This window comes from Corvus moneduloides, chromosome 2 (genome assembly GCF_009650955.1).
Source record: "Corvus moneduloides isolate bCorMon1 chromosome 2, bCorMon1.pri, whole genome shotgun sequence".
NCBI lineage: Eukaryota > Metazoa > Chordata > Aves > Passeriformes > Corvidae > Corvus > Corvus moneduloides.
Window position 1 is genome coordinate 95,137,738 of NC_045477.1, and position 12,379 is coordinate 95,150,116.

The window sequence follows — 12,379 nt, forward strand, 5'->3', positions numbered from 1 at the left end:
CAAATGCACGCACAAAAAGCCAGGACAGGGCCCTTCTGTTCCTCCCTGAGGTGCATGCAAAGTCTTTCTTGGAAGAAAGAAGTGGCCACATTTTCCTTTCAGGTTTATCTCACAGGCACGTGAAAGGCACTTGGGGCTTCCCAAACCCTCAATTAAATGCTGTGAGAATTTGTAAAAGTTAGCAAGTGGAAGAGGGAGTTATTTGAGGATTTCTAAACTATTTTAAGCAGGAACATGGAAAGATTGTGGAGGAAACATTTTTAAATCATCATATTTCAAGCATTTAAAATTTTTGTCCCGAGATCTCACTGCCAGATTAAGCTTGGTCACAGAAAACAAGACAGCAGGGCTGCTGACTTTAATTTGGATTCAGAAAGAGTGGTGTTGCCTAGCCTTGCCTCCCAAGCCAAGAAAAGTCTCCTGAGGAGAACCAGTATGGTTAACACTCCAGCCTCCTCTCCCTCGAAGCTGCCATGTTGCAAAGGGCTTACAGTGTTTTAGAGTGGCTTCCCCCTTTCCCTTGCCCACCCCGAGGGATGATCTTTCCCCATAGCCCAGGGACACTACTGGGGGGAGTGTGCCAAGGGGAAGGCACTGGGGCTGGCAGGTTGGCTATTCCCACTAGAGACCAGGGCTACCATGGGAGGCTTCTGTTCTCTGCCTTTAACCACTCGTGGAGGTGTCTCCCGTGCGTGGAGGGGCACAGCGGCTGGCATGGACTGGACATACACCCAGCCACGGGGCTCTATTTTGGAACTGGTTTACCCCTGGGACTGGCCTGAAGTTGTGTCAGGGAAGGTTTAGGTTGGGTATTAAAAAAAGATTCTTCACCCAGAGAGTGGCTGGGCACTGGAACAGGGTCTCCAGGGAAGTAGTCACAGCACCAAGCCTAACAGAGATCATTTGAAGAAGCATTTGGACAATGCTCACAGCACATGCTGGAATTCTTGGAGTGTCCTGTGCTGGGCAAAGAGTTGGACTCGACGATCCTTGTAGGTCCCTTCCAACACAGAATATTCTCTGATTCCGTGACTTGGGGCGGCTGCCGTGCCCACCACCCTCTGCCAAGGGCACAACACCTGCGCAGGTACATGCCGAGTCCCCGTAATACCGATCACCGCCCGACCCGGCTGATACGCGGGGCGCTGAGGTTGAAACTTCGCCCCGGGCTGGCAGGGAAGAGAAGGGCCGGGAACAGCTGGGGCTGCGCCTGCCGCGCGGCCAATGGGCGGCGGCGGAAGCACCCCGATTCGGCGGCTGGAAATTCCCCGGCGGCAGCGGCCCCGCGCTCCCGGCCCGTGGGTCTCCCGGCCCGTGGCAGCCCCGGGCGAACCGCGGCGCGCCCCTCCCCGCTCCGGGGCGCTTCCCCCGGCCCAGCCCCGAAGCGCGCGCGTCCCCCCATCCCCGGGTCTCTCAGCGTTCTCCAGTACTTTTCCCGGACGCTTCCGCTCCCAGCGGGGCAGCTTCTCCGGGAGCGCCGGGTCTCACGGGGCTGGGAGGGGACCAGGGAGGGGCAGGAGGCATCAGAGCGCTCCTGCCGGGCAGGGCCCCCTTTGCCCCGCCCCGCGGTCCCGGAGAGGTCCTCCCGCAGAGGGGAGGTAGCCACCCAGGCTGTCCCTGCCCGTCCTTCCTGCGCTGGAGCGGGGGAGCAGCGGCCCTCCCGGCGGGCAAGGGGGAGCCCAGGGAGCTCCTCCCGCGCGATCCCGGCAGCGGCAGCGGCAGGAAGGGCAGGGCGGGGGCGGGGGCTGTGCCTGTGCCGGGGGGGGCGGTTCGCGGAGGAGGGGCCGCCGCCGCCGCCGCCGGGCGCAGCAGGCAGAGGGAAGGCAGTGAGCGGAGCTGCCGCCGTCGTTGCCGCCGCCGAGGGCCGGGGCCTTGGACGCGTCCGGCGAAGAGCGCAGGAGGAGAAGGAAGGAGAAGGGGGGGAGCCAGCCGGCCCCTCTCGGAGGACGCGGCCCGCATCCGCCCGGCGAAGGGCAGAGGGAAGCGGAGGGGGAGCGAGCGGGCGCCGCCGCCGAGGAGACAAAGAAGCGGAGCCCGCCTGGGCTGGGAGCCTCCCCGCCGCCGCCGCCCGCCCCGCTCCGCTCCCCGCCGGCCGGCCGGAGGTGAGCGCGGCCGCGGGCGGGACGGGGATGGGGCCGGGGCGGGGGCTGGGGCCCGCCGCAAAGTTGTGGCGACCGCGGGGGGCGACGCGGGGAAGGGGCGCCGGGAGCGGGGGAAGGGCGGGTGTCACCTGGGCGGCCGAGGCTCCGCGGCCGCCCCGCGCGGGGGGGGGGCCGGTACCTGCTGGGGGCGGCACGGGGGGCCCGGAGCGGGAGGACGTGTTTGTGTGCCACGTCCAGTTGCGGGGCGGGGGGGGGGGGGGGTCGGGGGCGGCCCTTCCTTCATCCTCCCGAGTTGCCTCTTGTGTCTGTGTGCGTGTGACAGCCGCTGCTTTGTGCCGCTCGGCCGGGGGGCAGCGCCGGGCCGGGACACCACCCCCCCACACCTCTCGCGGGGCTCCGGTGAATGGAGGCGGCGTATCCGGCGACCGCGGGGCAGCGCCGGGGGAAGGCGGGCAGCGCCTCCCGGCCGGAGCGCGGCGCAACCCGAAAGTTTCCCGGGCGGGAGCGGGAGCGCCGCCGCCCCGCACGGGGACCGGCGGGCGGACACACCGGGCTGCAGCGGGGACATGGCCCTCGGCCCGCTCGGTTCTTTTTTCTTTCCGTCACCGACTTTCGACTTTAGTAGGGCTGAGGCCGGAGGTTTTCTCGAGGAGCGCGGTGCACTGTGGCCCCGGTTGATACCAGTGTAGGAAAAGGGCACAAAGGTAAAATTACACCTCATGTACTGAGTGTTCAATGAAGCGCATCCCTGCGTGTTTTGGGAAGAAAATTACTGAAGTTTGTAAGTCTTCTCGCCCTGTTTTTAATTAAAAATGTGCCCAGGCTAACAGCTACCCCTTCCTGGTGGGGTAGGCACTTTGGCCTATCTCAGATCAGGTTGTCAGATTGGGATTCAGGTTTGTAATTCAGGTCTCACCTACAGCTGGCTGATCATGAGTGCTCTCAGTTCTAGTTCCTATGTTGATATCTTCCCCTGTTTTTTAACCGTGAATGTGGCCCTCTGCATGCATCAGGGTTATTCCCTGAATTCCATGTAATATTTCACTCGGAGCTGTCATGTTTTTGTAAAACAAAGTGAAACCTTTTGTTGTTTTAAAAGTTAAATGGTGACTGAAAGTCGGCAAGAATTTAAAGTGTTCTTCAGCTTGAACAGCGTTTCTTCCCCTTCTCCTTCCCATGAAGCATTTTTGTTTCTGAGGAATATACTGCTACTGTTCTAGCAGCTCAACGTGGGAGAATTAGACTTCTCTTTCATGAAATGTGGTAGTGGCCTTTGTAAAAACCAATTTTCATGGCCCAACCACGCGTGGTTTGTATCATCGGGAGTTTGGATTAGTAACTTAACATGGAAGAATTTGAAAGGACTTATTGGGTAGGAGATTATGAAGAATTTCTGTTTGAAAGTACTTGTTTTGCCACTGCTTTTTAGGAATCTGAAGCAGTCTGCACCACATAGATGATGTTAATGGTACTGTGTTTTAATTTTTAGGATTATAATTTCTGATGCAATGTTGTTGCTTCTCTGAACTATTGATTTCACAACTTTGGAAATCAAAATCCTCTGTCTTGCTCAAGTCTGTTTAAGAAGTTGAGCAGATCACTTTGTCTTTGTAACTGACTTTCTTCTTGTGACTTTGACAGAAGATGTCACTTTTGGGAACAGTGAATAAATGTAGCAATAGAAGGCACCTGTACCATGAAGATCAAGGCTGTCATTAGCAAATATTTTTATATAGGCCATGAAACAGATACAGATTCATTATAATGTTAGCTCTTGTTGCTGTTGTTCTGTATTGCAACATTAGCTGTTGCATTTGCCTCTTACTTCTACCAGATTATGTTTCCGATTGCTTTTGTGAAAAAAAAAAAAAATGATACACAAAATCACTTTTGCTATATTTTCCCAAAACTAACAGCAGAGTTAGCCCTTGATAGTCTGGATGATCCTTTTTATTGCACCCTGGTTACTGAACATATGATAAATTCAGAACTTCAGCCTTTGCCTTGTTGCTGCACAGAAAGGGAACTCACCTCCCCTTCCTGTCTTTTCTTCTCTAGTTTCCTGGCTTGCTGTCTGGAAGCTTATGGAAAGGTGTTTGTTCTCTTCGGTGTCACCTTGCATCTTCTGTAGCTAAAGAAGAGAGACAAGGTCAGCCATGTCTGCTGCTTTTCCAGCCTTTGTTTTTTTGTGCCTTGTGTTGTTGTTGGTATGTTAATCCTTTGCAGTGGTCATGGCTTCCTTTGGTAGAAACTATAACAGTAGTGACTCGAAAAGTGATACCCAGATAGCTCTGTTTGCTGGTCGTGGTCTTGAGCAGCAGCAAAACTACCCAGAGTATCTGCATTTTTCATGCTCCTTGAGCATAAAAGCTGCTTCCAGACTCATGGAGACAGGTGCTGTATCAATTTACTTGCCGCAGGTTTGAAATCAAAACCAAGGCATCTTTGAATGCAAAGCGCATGTTCTAGAAAAATACTTTCTGTTTGCATTGAGGGACTGATGGTTTCTAAGCTGTGGCTATTCACAACCCCCCATTCCCAGTGTGTTTTGAGGAAGGAGGATTACTGATGTGGATTTATTAGAGGTGTTTAAGGGAGTTTTTAGATAGCTGAAAACTGTGAAACCAGGTGCTGCCGTGTTTCAGTTAGTTTAGTCAGACAGGGGTGGGGTGCTGGGTGCTTGTCGCTGGACACCCTGCTCCCCCAAAGTAGGTCATCTGGCGTGTCGGAGAGGCGGAGGGTTGAGGCACTCTGCAGGAGAGCTACTTTCTGCTTCTCATGAAATAATAAACTTAAAGGCAGTGCTCTTTGTCCTTGTATTTACTAGGTATAGAGAAATGTTGTAGAACAATAGTTTCCAGGGAGTGAAAGTCAAGGATTCTTACTAGCTCCTGAAGTGAACAATGTTCAGAGACAGCTGGGATGGTGTTTGTAATGTGGGAAATAGCAGTGTTTCTTCATCCTGAGGTGGAGAAATGAGGCCTGCACTAATCACTTCACCTGTGAACCATTGTCCAGTCTTTTGAAAAAGTTAGTACATGAGATCCTGGTACACCTTTTGAAAAAATGAGTTTTCTGTTTGTTTTGCTTTGCAGATTTATGCATATTGGCCCAGGAATCCAGAAGTTATTTCTGTTTTAGGTAGTTCCAATTTAAAATTTTCTTGCAAATTAATTAGACCCATTAGTTTTCTCATAATAATATAGTCATCGGTGTTCTGCCCAATTAAACTGTTGCTCTGTTCAGTGGTGGGTAAAGTAATTCTTCCAAATGTTAAATTTTTTTTTTCTTGAAGTAATCTTTTTTCCTCTATCATAAGGATTCTTAATTGTTTCATAAATGCTAATGGCATGAGTAAATTGAAAGTGCATTGAAATATGAAATATATATATTTATATTCAATTAGGTATATGTGACACAACAAATTAATTTGTTTCTCACCATTAATGGAGTTCATATTTTAAACCCAGCATAAATAATAACTTTGTGTGCAATGAGGTGGCCTGACAGTGTACATTTTTAAACTTTAATAGAGTACTGCATATTTTAAGAATTCAGATACAGAGGAATATATCTTGATTAGAGAATACCAACCCATTGCATTTTAAATTACTGCAGCTATACACAAAACCCTGGTGTCAGTAAAGTTTTAGAAATACTCATGCTAAGAAAAACATATGTTAGAGTGGAAGCTCGGGCATGCTGGTATAGCCTGTATTTGTTCACAGTTATAGAAACAAACTTTGTGGTTTAGAGACTTTTTGGTACTATAGGTTTGCTGTGCTGGTTTTGGTCCTGATCTCATTAGCCAGTATTAATATGGTGACATGTAACTACTGTTGATCATTCGGTGGAGCAGACAGTGTGGTGAACACGGCATGCTTGGCAGATCCCTGCATTCTCAAAAGTGTTGCTTTTCTCTTACAATCATGACAAAATACAGGTGCAAAATAAAATGCTATACGGGTGTGTTTTTACCTTACCCACTTTTCCTCAATTCATATCAGTTACCGTGTGCAAAGTATGCACAACCATAGAAGCAGACGTGAAAACAGGTAGTGAGATATACCACAGATAGAATATGGCTGAAATTTTATCAGACAAAAATGGTGAATGTAGTATGTTTACAGAATCGGGTAACAATTGTCTTAGGCAACCTCCTTTTCAAAGTCTTTTTTTTAATTAATGAAATGAAATACAAACTTTGTTTCACATAAGATGTTTAAGCAAGAAAGGAAATATAGTTAGGTAGCCTGTTGTGTTTCAGCAGTTGTGCTGTTTGGATAGGTGGGGCACTGGTTTCCTCTGTTGCTTCAGAGGTATCTATTGTGTGGTGCTTGGAGTTGATGTGGATGGTACTTGTTGTGCCAGGACTGGGCTGATTAGCCAAGATGGATCAATAACCAAAAATAAACGAGCAGGCCTTCAGTTTATTACCTATTTGTTACAAAGGCAGATTTTAGCCTTCTGAGCTGTTTGAAGTTTCTACATTCTAGTAATGATCAAAGTATTTATGAGGGCCTTAATGAAGAGAAGTGACACAAGTGTGAAAGCAGGTACTGAAGTTTATGGAGAAGCTAGAGGATGCGGATGCTTTGCTGACGCTGGGTCATGTCCTCTTACAGTGCGAGAAGCTGCTTTTAGCTGAGTGCTGTCTCTTGCTTGTCTTTCCCTATGGGTTATGCTGGATCAGCTCTGTGCAAATATGGAGGAGCCATCAGACCCTATAGGAAAACAGGAAGAGGGTTAACAAAAGCAGGTGCATTTTACTCATGCTGGAGTGGGATTATTGGTTGTGCTAGCAGTGCATCATTTAAGAAGTATGTGTTTTATTTTTAAGAAAATAGAAGCAAGCTCTTGGAGAAAAATTTGTCAATTTCTCTTTGGATTTAACTATATTGTACTTATTTATATTATTTTCAAAAAGTCATTGAACACTGTTTTAGAACCTTTCCTTCAAAATAAGATTAGATCCTTGGAAGGGTGGGAAGGTTTAGAAAGGAATGATGATATTCATTAGGCATATAAACTATAAATGAAATGTGGTGGGATTTTCTAACTCATCCTTGTCAAATTAAAGTTGGCTGAAATAATGCTTTTTGTATACCAGTTAAACATTAGTCAACTATATAGTAAAATAAAACATTCCATCAGTCCTTTCACAGGTTTGGGAGAGGAGAGGAACACTATATCCTGTTAAAACTTACTCTGTATATGGAGAGTTAAACTGGTGTATTACTCTTAAATTTTTTTAGCGGATTCTGGAGTAATAAACATTTCAAGGAACCAGCAATAAATTAAGCCTCTGGTTTAGCAAAACCTGTCACTGATACCTAAGAAGAGTCCCAAGCATTGATGATACTGACCTCTTGGTTTTAATGCAGTAAGAGCACCCTCAGCATACCATGGCTGCAAGGTTTTTCCTTCCTGTTCATGCAGTAGCGGTGTATCCATCACACTTGTTTTCTCCCCCATCCATTGTGTGTTGGACTTGGCTCCCAATGCCATCTTGGGCCACTGCTGTTTCAGGGGAGCCGACTTCTTAGTTGACATCCTAATGATGTTTCAGATGACGACAAGGAAAGTATTTTTCAACCTTTTAATGCAGAAGGAGAGATATGTGGCTCTATGATATGCTCTCAGGCTGAATTTTGATAGCTGTCATGACAACAAATGACACGTTCATTTGCCTGAATGGATGGTGTCCTTCCAGACACACACAGAGTGTTATCAAATTTGACAGGTCTTGAATGATGGCATGTCAAGAATTCTGGATTCCACCACAGGAGACTTGGGCTGCTGCAAATGCACTCTGCCACTTAGCTTAGCAAAAATTACTGTAGGCTTTTTCTTGAGTTTGAGGTCAGAGGTTTTTTAGTTTGTTTTTACAAGTATCCTTTGAGTTTTCATTTTAAATAGATTTAATGTTGGTTAAAATATAATTGGTAATTTTAGATTGAAAGTTTGTTTGCTAAATAGTAGAAGAGGAAAAAAAGGTAGTTGAACTTCATCCAGTCACTTCAAAGGTGCATGTGTTTTAGACGCCTTCAGTATTTTTAGTAAAAATGTCAGCAAAACCAGAAGGATAGGTTTTGAGTATTTGTTAAGTTGGAAGCGAGCACTCTGTTCACTGATTTTTTTCATTTTGTGTTAGTGCTGTCAGTCAGTGATGGTACAAACACTCCGTGGTAGTTCAGCTGTAGAGTGCAGGGCTAGGAGCTGACACCTGTGTAGATGGGCTGCAAACAGGGGCAGTCAGTGGCACAGATGGCTTATTTGGTTTATTTATAGTCTTGGCTGTTGTTTATTTGTAAGGGTGCAGTCTCAGTTGGCCAGGTGTTTCTGGTTTAACCGGACTGAAGAAGGTCCTGTAAGTTGGGCAAAGTCCTATAAATGCTGGTTTTTGTGTGTTTTGTATTGGAATGTTAAACTGCATTACAGTCTGTCAGTATCTAGTGCTCTGGTAACTGACTCAAATGATCTGCAAACAGCAGTTTTTCATGCATGGTGGTGTATTTATTTGCTTATAGTTATGGATTACTTTTGATAGCAATACTGTCTGGCTATACCTGTAATATAAGTGACTTGAAAACTGGTACCGTTTAGGTGCTGGGAAGGAAGTCCCATGTTTGTATCTTTAATTAGTCCTTCCTACCAGAACTTGAAATTCTGTGTATGGACCAACTTTGGAAATGTAAGTTGCAACATAGCATTTTTCCCAGTGAGCACTGAAATTTTGTAAAAATCCCTGCTATTTTTTCAGCTTTGTGGTTTTAATTAAGAATGTTTTTGTTCCAGTCATAAAAGAGGGTAGTTATGGTATGTCTTGTTTAAGTGTGCTTTCCTTTAATCATTGCATGTTGAATGCAAAAATATGTAGGTGGCATTTATAGGTATAAAGATGTGTATTTTTACATCAAAAAAAGAGTGAAGGCATTTAGAATATAAACATCCTGAGCATCACCTTTTCTGTCTCTCAGAAAAAAAAAAGAAAAGAAAAATTGATGATCGATCTCCTTCCTTTACATTTTCAGGTCTGTTGGCAGTCTTTGTGCTAGTGCTGCAGGGATAATATAGAAACAATTATATTGTGGCCTATTCATAAATTCACACTGTTTTGAATTCCGTTTAATTCAAATAGAGAAAGAAATTAATGCTAATATCCCAAATAATTAATGCTATAATAAAGGGTCTGCCTTCCACTTGACACTAAATGACTTATGTTCCATTACATCAAAAGACTTAAATCATTTTGAGCATTCAATATTAAAATTCAAGTTCATGAATATTAGAAATTTAATCAGATATCTCAGTAAGGACTGTGTGGATTGTATTGAGTTTAAACACTGGTAATCACAAAGCGTGTGTTTAGCACAAGTATCAAAATATGACACACCATTTTTATGAGCTTTGAGGCTCTTAAGGGATGCATGGGGATCATAATGAACTCAAATGTTATAGACTTCCCATGGCAGGAAACTGTTAAAGTCTGGGTAATGTTGTTACTGTGACAATGTGTGTCTTCCTCTGTTAATCTTGTCTTGTAATACTCTTGGTTGTATTCCTTTAGGATCTTTTCTGGTTTTGCTGACAGGAGATTCTGGATGTTTATTTTATTCAGATATTTCTTTCACCTCTCTGGAAGGCGCAATGTCAAAGCTTTGCCGAAGTTTCATTCTTTGTTTTGTATCCCAACTTTTCCTTCCATTGCTGTGGCCCTGTGAAAATGCAAGCATGTGCTTAGTACTACTGGTGGTCCTATTGGAATGAATGTCTCTTATTTACAAATTACGAAGCTCAGCTGTAAGTACCTCTTTTCCAAGGCAAGAACCACAGTTACATTGCAGGTCAATTCTTTTTTAGTTACACATTCTTTACTTGTCATGATATGTGTATTGAATTATGTGTTGAACTTCTGCTGTAGTGTTACACAGCGTATAACTGTGTTTAGAGACAGACTTTATACCTATACATTGTGTATGATGTTACTTTTCCAGCAGTCCCATAACGTCAGTGTGGCTCCTAGTAGTTCAGGATTGTTTAATGAACAGTAATACTGAGCTGTTGTAGAACAGGTGTGGATCAGGCAGTGCTTGATATAATGGCTGCTTAAGTTGATGGAATAGGAAGTTAGTCCCTCGGGGGGGAAACAAGGAATTAGTTAGTTTGGTGTATAATTTAAAAACATAGAAACCTAGAATGTGAAACAGAAAACCAAAATGTATGAGAACAGGAAAAAAAAGGGAAAACTAAAATGTGATGCAAGAAAAGCTCTTAAATGCATTGAGGTTTGTAATTCCTGTTTTGGAGGAATCAAGGTTTAAAAATATTAATGCAGATCATGGAAATTCATAACTTTTAAAATGCTTTGCCCCCCATGTTTTAACTGTATTAGATTGTTCAGTGGTGCAGCTAGACACGATTTCAATGTTCTGTTATAAAAGTCTTTTCAACTTGCCCTTGCGATTTGTCTGTTCTGTTCTTCGATATTTTTTTCCCTTCTTTCTGGATAGATAATTTTAGTGGTTAAGTAGCTGGTCATTTGGATTCCTTTGAGTTAATATAAGTGATATACTTGTGGTTAAAAGAAGATACCATACATAACTGCAATCTGAATTAATGGCCATTGACTTACTCTTCTGCAGCAATGGCATACATACCATTACTGAGTATACATAGCATTTGAAACAGCTTGGTATTTAGTAGATTATACTGTGCTTGCAAAGCAGGTAATAAAATTTTAAATGCTTCATTCTTCAAAAGTAGCAATCCTGAATCTGATGTCAGTGAGTCATGAGTGTGGGTGAGTCAAGGTGGAGTTGTGCTAGAGAGGAGGTCATTTTTCCAGTGCCACTCCCTGGTCAGCTCTGCCTGCCTGTTGCCCACCTGAATGGTAGAAGCCCTTGGCTCTTGTTTCTGCACCATTTTCCTGCCACAGGCTTTTTGAATGTGAGGGATGTGCCTAGTTTGCAGGATGTCATGCCTGATGTTAAGCAGCTGGATTTCAGTGGATTTTTAAATTGCTGATACTGTTGTTCTAAAACTGTGGTGCCTACTAGATATTAAGAAGACCCCCACAAAACCCAACAACAATCAAAACTCCAAACCTCAATATTAATACTTGCACCTGGTGTAAATATAATTCTTAGTTTTGGCAGTTGTGTAGATGCACCTTTAGATTTTCTTAGGTAAGTACAGTTTTATTTTATGAATCTGTAAATACTTACTCAAGAGAAATTTGATTTAGTTGGTGATTATCTTTATTGTTGTGCTGTCTAAACTGATGGTGATCACCCATACCTTTGCTTAATCTTTTCCCTCCTTCTTTTCCATTTTGCTGTATTTTGTAGATAATTAGGATTGGGAATAGCCTTGATTGTGAGTGGACGTGTTTTAGGGTTGTCTGTAATCCATTCATATGGCAGAAATATTTAAGCAAAGAAAATAAAATATTAGATAAAACTAGAAAAATATGTATTCTGTTTAACGTGATTGCACACATTTGGGAATGAGTAAGATTTGACTGGAACATTGCAGTTACGTGATGTGCAGAATTAGAGTTGATGAGATTTCTGAAATGAGGATACACTTGAACCCTTGCTTACAAGATTTCTGTATAATTGTTTTTAACTTTCTTCTTCTATGAATATATTCTGGAATTGTGTTAGGGTATTGGGTTGGGCTCCCACATGGGTCAGTCAATACATATCCTTCCTTAAATAAGAAAAAACATTTTTTACATTGGGAAATGTAATAAATAAGTGTTTTGCATTGTTTTTCTAGAATTTTCAGTGGCATTGATTTGAAGTACTGTAAATTTATGGAAGGCTAAAATGACCGTGTGTAACTATTTTGTGGAGAAATCTGTGTTCCTGCAGCTGCTCCGTGCTACTGATCATCATATGTTGTCTTGCATCATACAGCCCTTTGCTTTAACACCTCTTTCAAAGCATCCAAATCTGCCTCCTTACCCCATCTCCCTTCTGCTCCCTTTGCAGCACCAGGGAGCACAGGTCAGTGCCTCAGAAATCACATCCTCTGCTTAATGCACTCTTTCCATGCAGCACAGGGGCTGCCGGGTAGCTGAATGGCGTCCAGCTGCTGTGTTATGAAGCCCTTTGTCTAACGATCTGCTGTTAAAGTTCCCGTGGAGGCTATTACTCATGTATTCTTCATGCCGGAAGAGTCTTTCCATTAAATTAACAGCTGTGAATAGGATTTGGATGAAGATATTTTTGTTAGTGTTTTGTTGGCTCACTGTTCTAACCCTGTAGTTG

The 12,379-nt window shown here is 44.3% G+C and overlaps 1 protein-coding gene across 2 annotated transcripts in view; it reads left to right on the forward strand.

Annotated features, from left to right (window-relative positions):
- Positions 1–1,780: 1,780 nt before the first annotated feature.
- Positions 1,781–12,379, forward strand: part of NCK2 (NCK adaptor protein 2) — an 86,415-nt gene continuing 75,816 nt past the window's right edge. Inside the window, exons 1-2 of one of the 2 annotated variants that reach the window (XM_032100428.1) lie at positions 1,781–2,102; positions 4,161–4,251. The gene's annotated coding sequence lies outside the window, so the exon portion shown is untranslated. The remainder of the gene's footprint in view (positions 2,103–4,160; positions 4,252–12,379) is intronic. The other variant, XM_032100427.1, reaches the window with a different exon arrangement.